The following is a 17,440-nucleotide window of genomic DNA, read 5'->3' on the forward strand; positions in this document are numbered from 1 at the left end:
ATACTCGTATCTATACAACTTCCTTTTCCAGGTTATAGACTGCTAAAGATGTTTTTAAGAGGTTGATCTGGTATATTACGTTTCTAGAAATAGCTTAAGATTTTTTATTCCTGGACAGTTATTCACCTTCAAAAAATTAGCTTTAAAGTTAGCTTCTGACATCATAAAGCAGGTTCCTTATGCAAAAGGTCCTTTAATAATAGCTTTTAGAAATCTGCTTTCCATAGGAATTTACTGTAAATGATGACAAATGACTTTCCTCCAGTTTCAGATTTTGCACATGTTTTTGATTTTGAAAATGGAAAAAAAGAGCATTCTTTTTAATGGGGGATTTTACATGCCTGTTAATCCATTTTCTGCATTATGATGTTGGAGACAGACAACATACTGTAGCAGATTGGTTTAAGGAGAATGACTGTGCTTTTATTAAATGAATTTTGGTTTAAGGAGAATGACCGTGCTGTTTTTAAATGAGTTTTGATGTGATTTTAGGAACAACAGGAATTCATATCAGATCCACCGTTTTTGGAATATCTTCCTATTACAGATATAATCTAGGAAACTTAGTAACATGAATTGTATGTGCCAGAAGAGTCAAAGTAATGTCAGATTGCTTGACATCAAGTAATCACAGGTTGCCAATTCAAGACCTCTCTAATCTAGCTATTGGCAAATTCATCCTGAAAGCAAGATTGATTTAGCAGAGATAGAATAAAACACATCCTTTTTTAAAAATTGGGACAAGGATGTGCACCTTACAAGAACCAAGAGATCAACCTCCCTTGAATAGCCTGGTGAACTGGATATTTACCTCAATATTTGATGGCTCATGGTAATTCGTCAGTCTTACTAATTAGAAAAAGCATTCAATTTACATAATGAATAAAGGAGTCCTGCAGGAAAAATGACACTATACAAATGGAGCAGGAAGCCACTAGTCATTAAATAGTATATACAATTATCACAAAATTATAGAACTATGAAGAAGTCAATATTTGATAGATAACAAGGAACATTCAGAAACATAGCTATTATAAATACTTATAAACTGAAAGTAACAGAAATCATTTCAAACAAATATACTGTAATTGTAATCACTATATACAATCACAGAAAATATACAAAATAATTCCAAAATGAAAGTATATTCCAAAGTCAGTCAATTAAAAAATGAAATAGGAAAAATGAAACAATAGGAAAATAAATAAATAGATATCTCAAAAATATGAAATAATTTATATAAAACAATAACGTTGTTAAGAGGATGCACACATCAGTGTGTTTTTTTTTTTGTGCCAGCCCCAAGCCCAGATAAATGGGGAGGGTTATTACAGGAAGGGTATCCAGTGTTAAATTTTGCCAAATCAATATTTTGGACATCAATACAAATTTCCATACTGGATCGGTCGAGCCCTGGGTTAACAATGACCGCCACCAGTACTGTTAGCTAATAGGGTGCTTGCAGAAATTGGACTACTGTTGGCCGAAGAAGGAGAAGATGAGTGGGGAGACGTGTCCAGAGGCAGAAGGACAGGAGGAAGGAATTGAAGGTAGGGACTTTGAATTGTGGCAGTATGACTGGCAAGGGGAGAGAGTTAGCAGATATGATGGAGAGAAGGAAGGTTGTTGTATTCTGTGTGCAAGACACTAAATGGATGGGGAGTAAGGCCAAGTGGATTCAAATTGTTCTATCATGGTGTGGATGGAAGGAGAAATGGGGTAGGAGTTCTTCTGAAGGAACAGTATGTCAAGAGTGTTTTGGAAGTTAAAAGAGTGTCAGACAGAGTAATGAAGCTGGAAATTGGAGATGTGATAATGAGTGTTGTTAGTGCATATGCCCCACAAGTTGGGTGTGCGATGGATGAGAAAGATGATTTCTGGAGTGAGTTGGATGAAGTGATGAACAGTTTACACAAGGGACAGAAAGTGGTGATTGTAGCAGATTTCAATGGACATGTTGGTGAAGGGAACAGAGGACATGAGGAGGTGATGGGTAGGTATGTCGTCAAGGAGAGGAATGAAGAAGGTCAGATGATAGTGAATTTTGCCAAAAGGATGGACACGGCTAAGATGAATACATATTTTAAGAAAAGGGAGGAACATAGGGTGACGTACAAGAGCGGAGGTAGATGCACACAGGGACATTATATCCTATGCAGAAGAGTCAATCTGAAGGAGATTGAAGACTGCAAAGTGGTAGCAGGGGAAAATGTAGTTAAGCAGCATTGGTCTGTAGGATGACGGAGATCAAGAAGAGGAAGAGAGTGAGGGCAGAGCCAAGGATCAAATTGTGTAAGTTGAAAAAGGAAGACTGCAAGGTTGAATTTAGGGAGGAGGTGAGACAGGCACTGGGTAGCAGTGAAGAGTTACCAGACAGTTGGGCAATAACAGCAGATGTAGTAAGGGTGACAGATTGTGTTGTTTGGACCTTCTGATCATACTTGTGCTACATAAATTAATATTGGCCCCTTGACATCCTACTGTAAAACCATTGCAAAAAATCTTGGTGTGATTTTTGATAATGTCTTAAAATTTTATCAAACAAATTAACGCTTTTGTTAAAGCCTGCTTCTATCAGCTCAGGGTATTGACTAAAGTCAAGCCCTTTCTTTTTTTTTTGAAACACTATTTCATGTATTTTCCTGCTCTCGGCTGACTAATGCAATTCATTGTACACTGGAGTTAATCAGTCATTCCTTGCTTGTCTTCAGCTTATCCAGAATTCTGCTACCAGGTTTCAAACAGGCACATGAAAACAAAAACACATCACAGGAGTCTTACCTTCTCTTCACTGACTTCCTGTTCACTACAGAATTGAATTTAAAATTTGACTGTTTGTTTTTAAGTCCCTGAATGGTTTAGCCCCCTTATCTTACTGACCTCTTATACCCTTACTGTTCTTCAAGATCACTAAGGTCCTCTGAGCAGAAGTTATGGATTGTGCCAAATTCCACACTTCAGCTTAAGAGGAGACTCTGCTTTTGCAGTAGCTGCCCCTAAGCTTTGTATAGTCTACCTATATTAGGTCAACACCAACTTTGATCACTTTTAAATCATTCCTGAAAGCTTATCTTTTTGACTTAGTTGTATGCGAGTATTTATTTTTGATGTGTTTGTTTAATAAAGTATGTATTACATACAGTATACATACAGTATGTATTTGGTGTATTTATGGAAGGTGTACAGCACTTTGGTTGACTTCTATTGTTTTGACTTCTATTGTGTAAAGTAAGCAAATATTCAACAGGTTCTCCCACAATTTAGACCACAGTTTCGTAAAGTTATTTGTAAAAATCATATAGACTAGACACAGAAGATGAGGATAAACTGTTAACCATTTAATTGTTTCCCTATTAGCCTCCAAGTGGCAGCTGGAAATTGAATTATACTTTGTTCACAGATTACAACATAATTCTGCTGGAAATAAGAAACACTTTGAGGACCATGATTGGGCATTTTAAATAACAGAAAATTGCTAAACACATCAGCAAAGTCTGCTTAATTCTCAGGGATGGAGATAAAAGAACAAAAATGGCAACTAGATTTTTTATTATTGTTTTAATTTTAATGATACTGTTAAAAGCACTGTTTACCTCAAGACTCCATTTCATTACATTCCAAATTAATTTTAGGATCCTGTCATTTTAACCAAAAAAACACTAGAATTACATAGGGGGTATATATTTACTTCTCAATGAAAAGGCCAGTTGTCCTTTGTAAAGGTACGGTTAAATTTTCAATAAATCCATCGTTAGACTGAAACTTTACATTTTCTGTTATTTTATGGTTTTTTTAGAAGTGTATAGAAGATTAATGAACTAAAGCAGAACTGAAGTTTTTTTGCTGCACTAGAATTAGAAAGCACTTGAGTATAAATTTTGTTTTCAATACATACAGGAAGGGACAGACAACTAGGACTTTGGGGTTTGAAAAAACTACTCACCATAAGAACCTTGTTGAAGGGGGTTTGGATATATTGTTTAGTGATGAGACAATGAAACAAAACAGTTGTTAGTCAATAGCAGAGAAGTAAACTATAAAACCACACCCAAACTCCTACATATTATACCAAAGAAATGTACATTAAATGTAATTAACAAAACAGTAGTAGAGAGGAAAATACCTTTAAGTAAGAGATCAATATTACCCTAACACAAGACATGTGGACAGGACTTTAACATATTTACAGATGTTCCAGGCTCATTAATGGGGCAAGAGTGTCAAAATGGAGCAATTCCCATTGCAAACTGATGACAAGGGGATACATATACTGTAATTGATACTTGGGATTTTTGGAGCATGTCTTGATATTTCTTAAAATTGTTTTTGAGAACAGAGGAGGAAAAAGAGAAATCTAACACATGGATAGATTATGACAAGATAATTTAAATGGAAGTAATTACCCACTGCGCAGAGACACGTTGAAGCGACGTCTTTTCCACGTCATTTTTGCACGTACCATTCTGGTCCTCTGAAGGTGCAGATAGTGACGCCAGATGACGTCTTTTTTTCGACGTATTCCGAACGTCAAGTATTGACATCCCCAGGACCTCCAGATAAGGGCTAATTCTAGTCGAAATGAGGTCCAAATGTGGACGTTTGGATTAGATTTACCATAGCATGTTATGCTAATTCTAAAAAAAATGTTATCTCGACATAAAATTTAAATATATTTAAACTCATTTAAGACATTGTTTTTACAGGTCTACTGTTTCAATTCTCTGTACACTGTAGTTCCATTTCAGAAGGTGGCTGTAGTTCCAGAAGGTGGAGGACCTGTTTACTGTACCAGTTTATTTTCCTGTAGCTTCGTTTGACTCAGCAGCCGATTTGAACTGGAAATGCTTTACACTTTTGTATGCATTTTGCATGCATTTCCAGTCATCATATTCTTATTCAAATAAGAAACAAAAATCACAATTCACTCATCACACAATTCTTTCCATTTTTATTAATTCCATCCACCATATTGAATACAAAAAATTAAAAAGTTAATCAGTCATGATCGATGAGAGTTGAGAGATGAGTGTGTCCACTCGACCTCCACATCTTTGTGGTGCATGCTTTAAATGCTCTGAAGCACACATCCTTATAAAGCCCTCTGTGGCTGCCGGGTCAAATTTCATGACTCCATCTGCACGAGTAGAAAAGACAAGTGATTAGAATTATGAAGGTAATCTGCAGTCATACACCAAGTCCCCATATTTGAAAGCAAAACTTGGTTGCCTATGCATCCACTACCAATACTGGATTATTACAAAACCATGTCTGCAAATGTTAAAGATAGTCACAGCTAGTAGACATTAGGCGGAAATCAAGTTATAAATCAAATTATTACAGGTTGGCAAGGGGTAATGTTCTTGCCTTAGCCAACATGAAATATGGGCTTACCTTGTATTGCTCTATAAACCTTTGTGTTCTCCAAAGGTTTCTTGCCCCTTTTCCCTCCCCTTCATATTAAACCTCGCCATCAGGGCATTACTGAAGAGCCTAAAAAAAAAAGACATTTATAAATCAATGTGAGTGATATACATAGGAACAACATCAATGTACTATAAAGGCTTTATGACGTGTGATCAGTGTACCCTAGGTTGGCCCCCTCTTTTCAGAACAGCTGCTGCTGGTCTATAAGACCACAATGTGTTGTGAATTTATAATTTCACTTAATTTTTATCTAGTATGACATACTCAGACATTGTTTTATGCAAACAGAAATGAATGTTATAATGGGAGTAAATGGTGCAAAAAATGTCTGCAGGGTAAAAGATGGAACTTTTCTTCTACAGTATATTATAGTCCTATTATTAGATCCAAGCTTCAAAATTTCATAAAAACTGAAATGCAAAAATTTATCAAGGGGCACAAAAGGGTTAAGCAAGAAAAAGGCAAATGAAAACATGCTGGTCCACACCCAGAATAAAAAGTTCAAGCAGAGCACCCACCACACCCACAATTCATACTGTATGTAGAAACATACCGGTCAAGGACTTTGTGGACACAATCCTTGGTGTTTTTCCCTCCAATACGTGCAATTTGCAGCACCTGTTGGAATAAGTCCATTATAAAGTTGACTGACACTCCTCAGAGGAACCGAACAGTTTTGCACTGTATTGTATTGTGTTATGCAAGACTCCATTATTTTCAGACTTGTAAAACCTACCAGGGTATCAAAAGCTTGCATCACAGAGGCGTTGCTCCTCTGCCTCAAAATCCACCATAGTCTCCATCCTCAAAATGTGCACGGCTGAAGAGGCAGGTTCTGCTTTTTGTACTGATCGCAGGTCAAACAGCAGGGTTAAGACCTTTTCTGAAACACTGAAATACATTTGTTGATTACTATGATTACCTTAGAACAGCAAGGCTAGCTAGCTGGTTCAAAATTATTTTTGTAATCAGTTTCAGTTTTATCAATACAGTAGATAGTGTTGGAGAAAGAAAAAAGTTCAAACAAATGTTATAATATAACATGATTGAAACTACCCTACAATTGATGGTAGAAAAACAAGCCACTGCTATAACTGAAAAGCAGTTTGTGTAGACCGAGAGAACAGTAGACAAAGAGAGAAAGTTGTAGTATTAAGTCTCTCTCTCATCTCACACTGCCAATAGATCAAATACTTACCATCCGTAGGCAATGGGAATGTCCATTTTAGATCTGTCACTGCATCTGCACCACAGAAAGTTTAATTTAGACATTACCAAATGATAAACTTTAACAGATTCGGGCAGGATTAGAAGAGAAATAATCTTAAATAACGTGATTAAAACAATTACAGGTTCATCAGTACGACTAACTGAATTGCAAAGTGTTTTGATGAAATTGCGGCCTTTGGACAACTCACCATGCCTTGGCCCGTCATAGGGGGGGCTGGTAAGATCACTGTGCCGGGATCTTTCATCACATCTGTAGGCATCAGTACGTTGTGACCTGTCATGCCTGTCCGTGTGCCTCGAACCACCGTGCCGTGACCTGGACCTGTCCGTGTGCCTCGAACCACCGTGCCGTGATCTGGACCTGTCCGTGTGCCTTGAACCACCGTGCTGTGACCTGGACCTGTCCGTGTTCCTCGAACCACTGTGCCGTGATCTGGACCTGTGTCTGTATCCTCTGCTGGACCTACCTCTGGACCTAGTACCATTTAAATTTATTTTAAATCACTTGGACATAATACCATAACACGGAAACAGACTAACACCTACTGGTTGGCGAACAATATGTGCTGGAGACCAACCAGTAGAAGCCAGCCAATACTGTGCCTTATCCTGTTTCTTTACCTAGAGCGATAGCCATCCATGGGACAACCTCCTGCTGCATGTCGAGATCCTGAAAACCACAAAGAATGTTCTTACACAAAGATGATAAAATAAAAAGTGACTGTTTAAAGAGATGAGATGAATTCTCACTAGGTGTCGACAGATCTCCACACCGAGGTGCTGTGCTTGCAGTTTGAGGGCCTGAAAAAGACAGAATATTCAAAGGTGCAAAATTATTGAAAGGAAACAAAAAGATGACCTTTAGCTGTGATGGACACTTGGGCTGAATCCCATTTTACCCTTAAGCCCTCTTTTGTCCCTTCCCCTTTATGCTCAATTCAGAAGCAGTGAGAAATTCACCATCTTGAATGGACTTTTAACTTTGTTCAATGGGATGGTTGATGCGAGGGGAGAAGTAAATACTCACAAGGAGTGGACATTTCACTGCCCTGAGAACTGTCCGCACGCTCCACAGACCTGGCTTCATCTTCAGAGGCTGAAACACATGAATCAGTGTGAATTGTGTGTATACACAAGACAGTACCATGCTTCATAAGTTGTCATTATTCCCACATGCATTGAGATTCAAGTTGGTACCTTGAATGGACCACAGCTTTTGGTGCAGTGGGGTATTTGGGCAGCTTGACACCTATACAGAGGTAATACAGTGAAAATAAGCATATGCATCTCCAAAAAATGGAATAACCTTATTAAAAAAGTTATTAATCTTGAAACAAATTATAGAAAACCATTACCCTGATGTTCTCTTCATCTGAATCTGTCAATTCTGCAAAAATGTTGATACACATTTACAAAAATTTGAGGCCCAATGTCAGATTACAAATGTTCTATCTATACATGCAAGAAACATGAATTTTCCATGCATAATTCTCAATCCATCTGACTGACCTCAAAATTGATACACATCTTGTTACTTGAGAGTGAGAAACATACATTTCTTACAAAGTCAGTGCGGTTCCTCGTCAATTTAAATTCATCATCGACTGGTCAGGTTGTAATTGTCCAATATGTCAGATTACAAATGCCATCTATCTATACATGCAAGAAACATCTGCCTGTGTGCGAGTGTCTGTGTGTGTTTTCCATGCATAATTCTCAAACCATCCATCTGACTGACCTCAAAATTGATACACATCTTGTTACTTGAGAGTGAGAAACATACCATTTCTTACAAAGCCCTCTGGAGTTCCTTTTTTAGTGCGGTTCCTCGTCAATTTAAATGGCACCTCATCATCGTCGTCGTCCTCTGCCTGACTGGTCAGGTTGTAATTGTCACATCACGATGACTGGCTACAATTCAACATTAAAAAATATATATATATCAACAATATTTTGACTTGGATATATATTTAAATTTCTATTCATCAAAAAACTTGCCTGACGAAAATTTTATTTTGATTAAAGGGAACGTCATCCAGTGATCCTGGGGTTAATTTTGTCCCTTAGAGCCCTTTCAGTTTTGTGGCGCTCATACTATGTGGCCACCTAACTGTTCTGTTGTTCCTGTCGATCCAATTTTCAGGAACTACACCCTCCTCCTCTTGTTCACCCTCCTTCCAAACAGCCCTTGTATACATGATCTGGAAAGGACAGCATATGCATGTTACTTGAAGTTTTTAACATTTTAATATAGTTTATACATTGAGTAGACCAGTGGTTCTCAAACTGTTTAATTTCAAAGACTCTCATGACTCTTAATGTACCCTTACAGTTCCATTGCATTTCATTTGTACAGACCTATAAGCGTCCAATTTAGAACCCAATTAAGGAATCCGAGGGTCCCTTGAACCCATTTTGAGAACCACTGTAGCAGACAAAGCAAATCATAGGTGTAATGGCACAGAAAAGGACACAAACCTATTCAACAAATCACCAATTGTCATGTTAGAAGACAGAAATTAATATGCGATGATTCTCATTAGGAGTGATAAAGACCACTAGTGTCTAAATTAGAGGGTCGGCCTGGTTAGTGGATAAAGCAAGCGAGGTGAGGTTGAGAGTGTTTGGACATGTGCAGAAGAGGGATGAAGGCTACTTTGGGAGAAGCATGTTGTGGTAAGAGGTGAGAGGAAGGGAGAGAGGTTTATGATTGTGGTGAGAAAGGACAGTCAGGTGGCAATCACAGAGGAAGATGCAGAAAACAAACAGATGGAGACAAGTGATCGGCTGTGATGACCCCCGCTGTGATGTAGCTAAAAGAACAAAAAAATTTCAACCTTTAGTGTTCCACACCATGGCGAAGCGGTATGAGGACAGAACCTCCAGTTCCTTGTGGGAGGCAGGCCACCTTCCGGAACAGATCCCTTTCACACAGTAGTCCATTTTTCATCCTGACCTGACCTTTTCCTATGCACACTATATTCAGAAGTCCAGAGCTACATGGTTGGTGAAATAATGGTGAAGTGTAATGCTGGTGCAGGATTTCACAAGCAAAGGTACCGTCTGCATTTTCTGTCGAACAAAAGCAAATCTGTCGTCTCTCAAGAGAAAACAACAGTCCCTTTCTTTAACAGAAGCAAACACCTCAGGGTGCATTTTGCTTACGTTCACTTCTGAATGTTCCATTTCTGACAAACGCCTGGTGACTTGTTCCAGGGGACTTCTCCCACTCCTCACATGTTTTTAATTTGTTGCAGGTAGTTTTCGAAGGGAAAACAGGAAATGTCATTCAAGGAACAGTTGAAGTGGCTGGCATCTTCATGGAGATGAACTAGTCCATGTACATTGTATACAGGAAAGGTCTTGCCATACAGGTCAGCACAGCACATGACAAAGTGTTTGATTAGTTCATGGGCATATTGGAGATAGGCCTTGCGAATCCTATCATCTGACTCCAGCATTATTGACATTGCCACTGTCAGGGACAAGAAATGTGTGTATCTTTCAGGGGACAACACAGTTTTCAATACCACAGGTCCTGTGTATAGCAAAACTGCCTTAGTTCAGTTGCTTTCCACCTATCTATTTCATGTAAAGCCCGTGGCTGCCGGGCAAATTCACTCCGCATCTTCCCTCTCCGTGCAGTTAGTTTTTGGGAAATTGCATCCTTTTGCCTCACAGATAAACGACAGATTTTTGGGCCACGTGTCCAGTAAAACAACAGGCGTCTAACTACTCCCAAGCAGACCATATGCATATAATCTAGGACAAATGAGCTAACACAAGGAATTCCTGCAGCAATGAAGGGACTGACATCAATTTGGTGGTTCCTGTACTCCACTCTGGAGAAACTGTCATCTGTTCGAGAAGTGAATTCCTGTTCACTGAAAACTATTCTTCCATCAAAACGAGCACCTCTGATTAAACATCTTTCACAACTCTCATAGGAAGTATGACCCTTAATACATTTTAGATATGCCCTTACTGGCGCATCACAGATCAGAGCATCAATACTGACAGAGTAAGTCTGGCCTTCATAAACTATACCATTGTCTTTGAGATGTTTGTACTCTGTCAAAAAGTCTTCAAGATACTCCTCGATTGGACTTGGCTTCTTCTGTCCACTAAACATAGCTACAATAAATGGACCAAAATGGCCACACTTTGCCAGTATTGGCCAGAATTGGACATTACTACTTTTGAAAAGTGGTATGCCATCAATGTTTACACTGAGGTGCACATCATTACTGTCCATCTGACTTAAATGACGACAGATCCCTTTTTCTAAGCCGTAGTACACGTACTGCCCACCACATTTAGGCTCTGTTGTATTAACTTGTGGTGTAGCAAGGAGTGTCCGGCAATCCAAAGGCAATAGGTGACCTTGCTTCCTTAATATGGGCAATAAACCGTTAAGCGCTCTGTGCGTCAATTTGTGCTCCAAGGCCCACTGTCTCAGGTCATCTTCAAAGCTGCTGGTCACCTCAGCTTCATCATTTGGTTCCTTTTCTGAGTCAGCAGACCAATAGTCCACATCAGTGGCAAAGTCAAAACTATCTGATGTCACAGGGACGCTGTCATTGCTGAAACTATGTGGGGTACCAGGCACATTTTCACTGCTGCAACTACTCAGAGTCCCAGGCACACTGTCACTATTATTTTCAGTGCCCTGGTGTTCATCACTGTCAGAATAACGTAGAAGTAGATCGAGTTCTCTTTTCCGTTTTCGCCATCGTCTCATTCTCAGAGCCATCTGTAGATACAGATGTGAGTTTAAGTTTATAGTCTATAGTATGTAGGACTATAGTTGTTAAAAAATTGATTGGCTATTCATTTACAAAACAAAACACTGGCCAATTACCACAGCCAAGGAAAGATGAATAAGTTCACAATTTCAAAGAAGACACACCTCACAGCACCTGAGGGATAGGGAAAAAAAAATTCAGAATCACGCCAAATGCTTGGCGTGTTGCCTAGGCCAATCAGAGTGGCGTTCAGTTGGGCTATGGGATATGGCCAATAGAGAGGCAATGCTGGTATAAGACCACAAAGCTAAAACAGCTAACACTTACAAATTCATAAATGAACATACAATTAACTCACCTGGCTGAACGTTCACAATTTCACAAATACCTCACAGCACCTGAGGGATAGGGGAAAAATTGGTTAGACACCTTAAAAAAATTTCATTTTAACTATGGCCAATGTTTCGCTAATGTACAAAGAGGCAATGCAAAATGGCCCAAAAAGCTAAAACAGCTAACACTTTTTTTTTATCTTTCTTCGCAAACAGATCATTACAAAGTCTCAATTAACAAACATAAGAGTAGAAGACGAAACAAAAAATAAGTAACACACAATAGATAGATAGATAGATACTTTATATCCCAAGGGGAAATTCACATAATCCAGCAGCAGTATACTGATACAAAGAAACAATATTAAATTAAATAGTAATAAAAATGAAAAAAATTAAAATAAAATATCCTAACACAAATAAACAGCTCACACTTACAAATATATGGATAAACATACAATTAACTCAACTGACAGAACGTTCCTTCCGCTTGTTGCAAGACAAACTGAGCAGAGCCGAGTGAACAAAGAAAACTTGTGATTCGCGCCAAATGCCTTGGGGTGTTGCCTCGGCCAATCAGAGTGGCGTTTACTGGTTGGGCTATGATGACGTGCTGCCAATCAGAGTGAATCAAAACAGTGAATACAGTAATCTCTCGCTATTTAGCGCTTCACTCTATCGCAGATTTTAAATGTGAGCATATCTAAATATATATCACGGATTTTTCGCTGGTTCATGGATTTCTCGGGCAATGGGTCTTTAATTTATAGTACATGCTTCCTCAGTTTGTTTGCCCATTTGATTTCATACAAGGGACGCTATTGGCGGATGGGTTAGAAGCTACCCAATCAGAGCATGTACATATTAACTAAAACTCCTCAATGATATAAGATATGCATCCCGCGTGGTGCTTGTGTTTGCTTGTCTCTGCCTCTATCTCACCCTGACATTCTCTGTGCCTGACGGAGGGGGTGTGAGCAGAGGGCCTGTTTGCCTATTCGATCTGACGCTCCTCTAATAAATGCCGCTTTATCGTGGTGCTTTTGGCATATTTAAAAGCACAAAAGCACACATATTGATTTTTGATTGTTTGCTTTTCTTCATGAGCAAGCTCTCTCTCACTCTGAAATTCTGTGCTCCTGATGCAGGCACTCTTTTGAAGAGAGATATATTTGCATTCTTTTAATTGTGAGAAAGAAGATATCTGTCTTGTCGAGCACACTTTTGACTAAAGGGTGTTATTTCATGTCTAGAGGGCTCTAATAATGTTAACAGCGTGGGAGAGTTTATAAGGGCTTAAAATATATAAAAATAACCATACAAACATATGGTTTCTACTTCGCGGATTTTCATCTATCGCGGGGGTTCTGGAACGCGCGATCGAGGAGAGGGATTACTTTAAGATTTTCTGCTGTGCTGACCTAATTATCAATGCCATCTCGTATCATCGCCATTTTAACTATGGCCAATATTTCGCTAATGTAAGCTAACAAAGAGGCAATGCAAAATGGCCACTAAAGCTAAACAGCTAACACTTTCGCAAACAGATCATAAGTCTGAATTAACAAACATATAGTAGAAGACAAAACAAAAAATAAGTAACACCCTAACACAAATAAACAACTCACACTTACAAATACATGAATAAACATACAATTAACTCACCTGGCCGAGCGTTTCTTCCGCTTGTTGCAAGACAAACTGAGCAGAGCCGATCGAATGAACAAAGTGATTCGCGCCGAATGCCTTGGGGTGTTGCCTCGGCCAATCAGAGTGGCGTTGGGATATGATGACGCGCTGCCTCAGCAAATCAGTGGCATTGACTGGATGAAATCATGCCCACCATAATTTTTTTTATTAATTAACTACAATGCTGATATTTGTCATAAATGTAAAAAAATAATAAAATAAAAAAAATGTAAAAAAAAAAAATTATTACCTTTTTTTTTAATGAAAAAACTTAAATTAATTCATTAAATTTCCTGCACCTGTGTTAGACGTCCCCATGACGTCCAAAAAAGTTACGTCCGATGTTTAACGTCTTATCGACGTCTAAGTGGGGGTCATAGATCGACGTCCAAATAGCCGACATAGTTTGCACGTGTAGACGTCGAGAATTGGTCTTGGACCGACGGACGTAATATAGACATGATCTGCACGTCCATACGACGTCTAATGTTTAGTGGGTACAGAGCAGACACGGTTTACTAATTGAGTGAAGTAAGTAAATAAGATGGGGATGTAGCTGGGCCTGAAAAAAATGCCCATATGCATTTAAAAGAGAACAGAGCTACACTTAAAAGAAATAGTAGAAGGTACACGATAAATTTCACATAGCTTGTGGAATGTTCTGAAGCTCTGACTATCAAGCATATCTAAAAAGGAGTTATCACTCTTGTGCAGTTAGAGAAGGGACCCGACTATCCATCTATCAGCAAGGAGTGGTTTCTAAATATGTGTCTGATGAGACCATGCTGGAATCCTATTATAATGCCTCTCCACTGAATGTCAAATTTTAAGGCCATAAGATAAGTCTGGAACAAAGTAAATCCTTAGTAAATTTTAACTTAATATTTGAAAAGAGCACTGATGTTTAGTTGTTGGAGCACCAACAACGCACTCCAAGGACTGCCAAGCAGGAGCACTTTGAAGATTAAACCACCTGTGGACTAATACAACAACATTAGGCCAATGATAAAATGGTAGTCTGTGAAGACATTACAGCAGTATCCCTTGGACAAATAAGGATGGAATGTTTTGGTTCTCCTTCCATTTCATATAAATTTAGAAATTATTTTCTCTTTGTTCTTGCAGAATTTATGGCAAGGCAAGCCTGGAATGACAAATTTATTTTAGTCCTTAGTAAGTGATTCTTTTGCTATAGGCTATTGAGAACAGAACCATAATCTTAGCAAATGAACTGAGAGATTTGCATGATTCATTATCTTATTACCAAAATTGGTTTACGGTTCGAACAGATGAGAGATTCTGAGCAGCTTGACATAGCTTATTTAATGGAAGGAGGGCAGTCTTAGTCTAATTAAGTATATACAGTAATCAGATATTATATAAGAAGTTATTTAAAATTTAGGGTGTTTTACCAAAAAAAAGAACATCATCTGTATATAATGATATGTAGTAATTTGATTCTTTTACAGAAATGGGAAAACAATAAAAACTTCGTTGTGCAATTGCCAAGGGCTCCAATGATAGCACAAACAATTATGGTGACAGTGGACCTCTATATAGCTCATATGATAGTGTACCTTCTTTAAGGAAGCTCAGTTTAACTGACCAAATGCAATCACAGCATCTAAGGATATGACTGCTGATGGTACAGAAAATGAGGGCATCAGTAATATCCAGAGGTCATCACACATTGTCAGAAGCGAGAAAATTGGAAGGTCAGTATAGATCAGTTTTAGTATGATAGACAGTAACCTAAGGGATGGGGGAATTAGGAAATAATGTGGCTTCTGTATTCACTACAGATAAAGGCTTGTGGCTAAGGCATGTAGGGAGGTTCTTATTTTGCTTAGGCAACAGTGAAAGTAATGCCATGTTAATACCTGGGCTTACAACTTTGAAGTTAAAGGGCATTTAATAATGCCACCTCTTTGGTAGTAATTTTGGGAAGTTTGAATGTCAATTAAAAAATTCCTCAATTTTGAGTAGTAGTGGTTTCTTTGTGGTTAGCAAACAAATCAACATAAAAAGGTATTCAGCATATGTTTTTGGATTATTTCAATTAGTGCAAGATTTCAACTTTATAGACTTAATTGAGCCACAGATTTATTTGTATAAATATTCCATGTTTGTAGCTTCCTTTGAGCAGATCCTGAAATATAAGAATGAGCATAAGTATTATGAATTTTGAACTCAGTGTGGTATAACAATAAAGCATTAAGTTCAGTTCAAACAGCTACAAAATATACCTCATGGCCTCAGTCAAACTTTCGCAGATGGGTTTGTTTTATATTTTGCAACATCTCTTCCAGTTCATAATTTTTTTTTTAGATTTGAGTGGGCCAGATGAGATGGGAATGCATTAGTATTATCCCAGATAAAACCGTTTATTTCAAGACAAATAGGAGCTGGATTGACCACACTGCCACTATTGATTGCAATAAATTCCTTGAGCTTAACTATAAGTTGCTCACAATATTGCCTTTTTTCAAAAAGTGTTGTAGTAAAACACCACCTGGTAGCATGGTGCCTTTGGCTTGGAATAGTCAGCTTTAAAAAACAAATCTGTTGGTCAGAGATGGGGTCAGCTATGATATAGCATCTATAAAAAGAAGTGCTATAGAGTGTGATGGAAATATATAATCAATTCGTGATTGCATTTTTTGGGGTGGTGAAAAGAAGTTATATTATCTAGCTCAAGGGTTCAATAGGCATAAGTTGTTCAGCAAACTTGAATGCATACAAAATGTTTTTCTGCATACCACTATAGAAGATGAAGCAAGCTTGCTTATGCCTAGATGAGGTGCTTGACTATATAAACATCCAGGGTCCCATTGACATGCATACTGTTATGTCACTGGACTGACAAGGATAGTTTCTGAGAGAGCCGGGAGAGGCATAATCATGAGATCAAAAGAACAGCAGGAAAACCACAGTGTAAAACACAAATGAGCTTAAAAAACAAAGCAAGAGGTCAGTATCAATAAATGAGAAAGCATTTAAGTAAAAGGTTTGAAAGAGGTGTCGAAACCTTACATTCGATGAGGAAGTGCACCTGCAGCTGACCTTTTAACCTGTCATGCTAATCAATAACTGGCCACAACCTCTGAGGCCACACCCCTGCAACTCAGTGTGTTTACATGCACACACATAATCAGGTTAAGTTGAATAATCCAGTTAAAACAGAAACCTGGTTTCTTAATAATCCATATTTACATGTGGAATTGATTTGGAGTTCTTCTTTGTCAAAACACTTTGACCTCAAAAAACTGCACAGGTTAAGAGTTAAACATCACCTTCGACCAGCATGATTCCAAAAATAAGCATGAAGCCTGTGATAATTTCTTGTTTATCATAAATATGTTTAGTCAAATCTATGCCTTGTTTTTTAGGTTTCTGTTACCGGATTATATGTAGCAAACTTGTTTCTGCTTAGCTGTGCTACTGAACCCTGCAAAAGACCCCAATACACATGCTTCTTGCCTTACTCCTAGTACTGCTGGGACAATAACAATAACAGGTACTCCTGCTTTAATAAAATTAAATATTGCATTAGGTTACTCATTACTTTAAAAAGTAATCAGACTATGCAGTTTACTTTAAATTTCATGTGTTGCCCTCTGTTGTCAAGATTATGTTGCGGAATTTAGCACTGTATGTTCAGCTCATCAACAGAAATTGATTGATTTCTGAAATATTAAAGCAGATTATTTCAACCAGGAAAAGGAATAATGTGATCACTCCAACATTCCCCTCTAGAAATGTATTTTGTGTCCACTTCTACCTGTGGCTGTTGAAAGTGTGCGCAAAGAAATGCACATGCAGGCTGACAGAGTGTAACTGACATACGCAGGCTACAAAATCCTAAACAGTGACCCGATTAAGGGTTTACTTTGCCGGTTTATTTAAAGAGAAATCTGCCTCTGTCAATCAGGTTTCTCAGAGGCCAGTAACCAAATTTCTCTAAACAGAATAAGGATTTTGTGGCATTTTAGAAATCAGGTTTCTGTAAATAATCGTGTT

The 17,440-nt window shown here is 38.2% G+C and overlaps 1 long non-coding RNA gene across 1 annotated transcript; it reads right to left on the minus strand.

The window, feature by feature from the left end:
- Nucleotides 1–5,450: 5,450 nt before the first annotated feature.
- Nucleotides 5,451–6,179, minus strand: LOC120532184. Its single transcript, XR_005634243.1, has 3 exons — nt 6,161–6,179; nt 5,978–6,042; nt 5,451–5,490 (listed from the first exon to the last, which is right to left on the minus strand). It is a non-coding gene; the product is annotated as an uncharacterized LOC120532184 (long non-coding RNA).
- Between the last annotated feature and the right edge of the window lie 11,261 nt (nt 6,180–17,440).

The sequence above is a fragment of the Polypterus senegalus genome, chromosome 7 (genome assembly GCF_016835505.1).
Source record: "Polypterus senegalus isolate Bchr_013 chromosome 7, ASM1683550v1, whole genome shotgun sequence".
Classification (NCBI taxonomy): Eukaryota; Metazoa; Chordata; class Cladistia; order Polypteriformes; family Polypteridae; genus Polypterus; species Polypterus senegalus.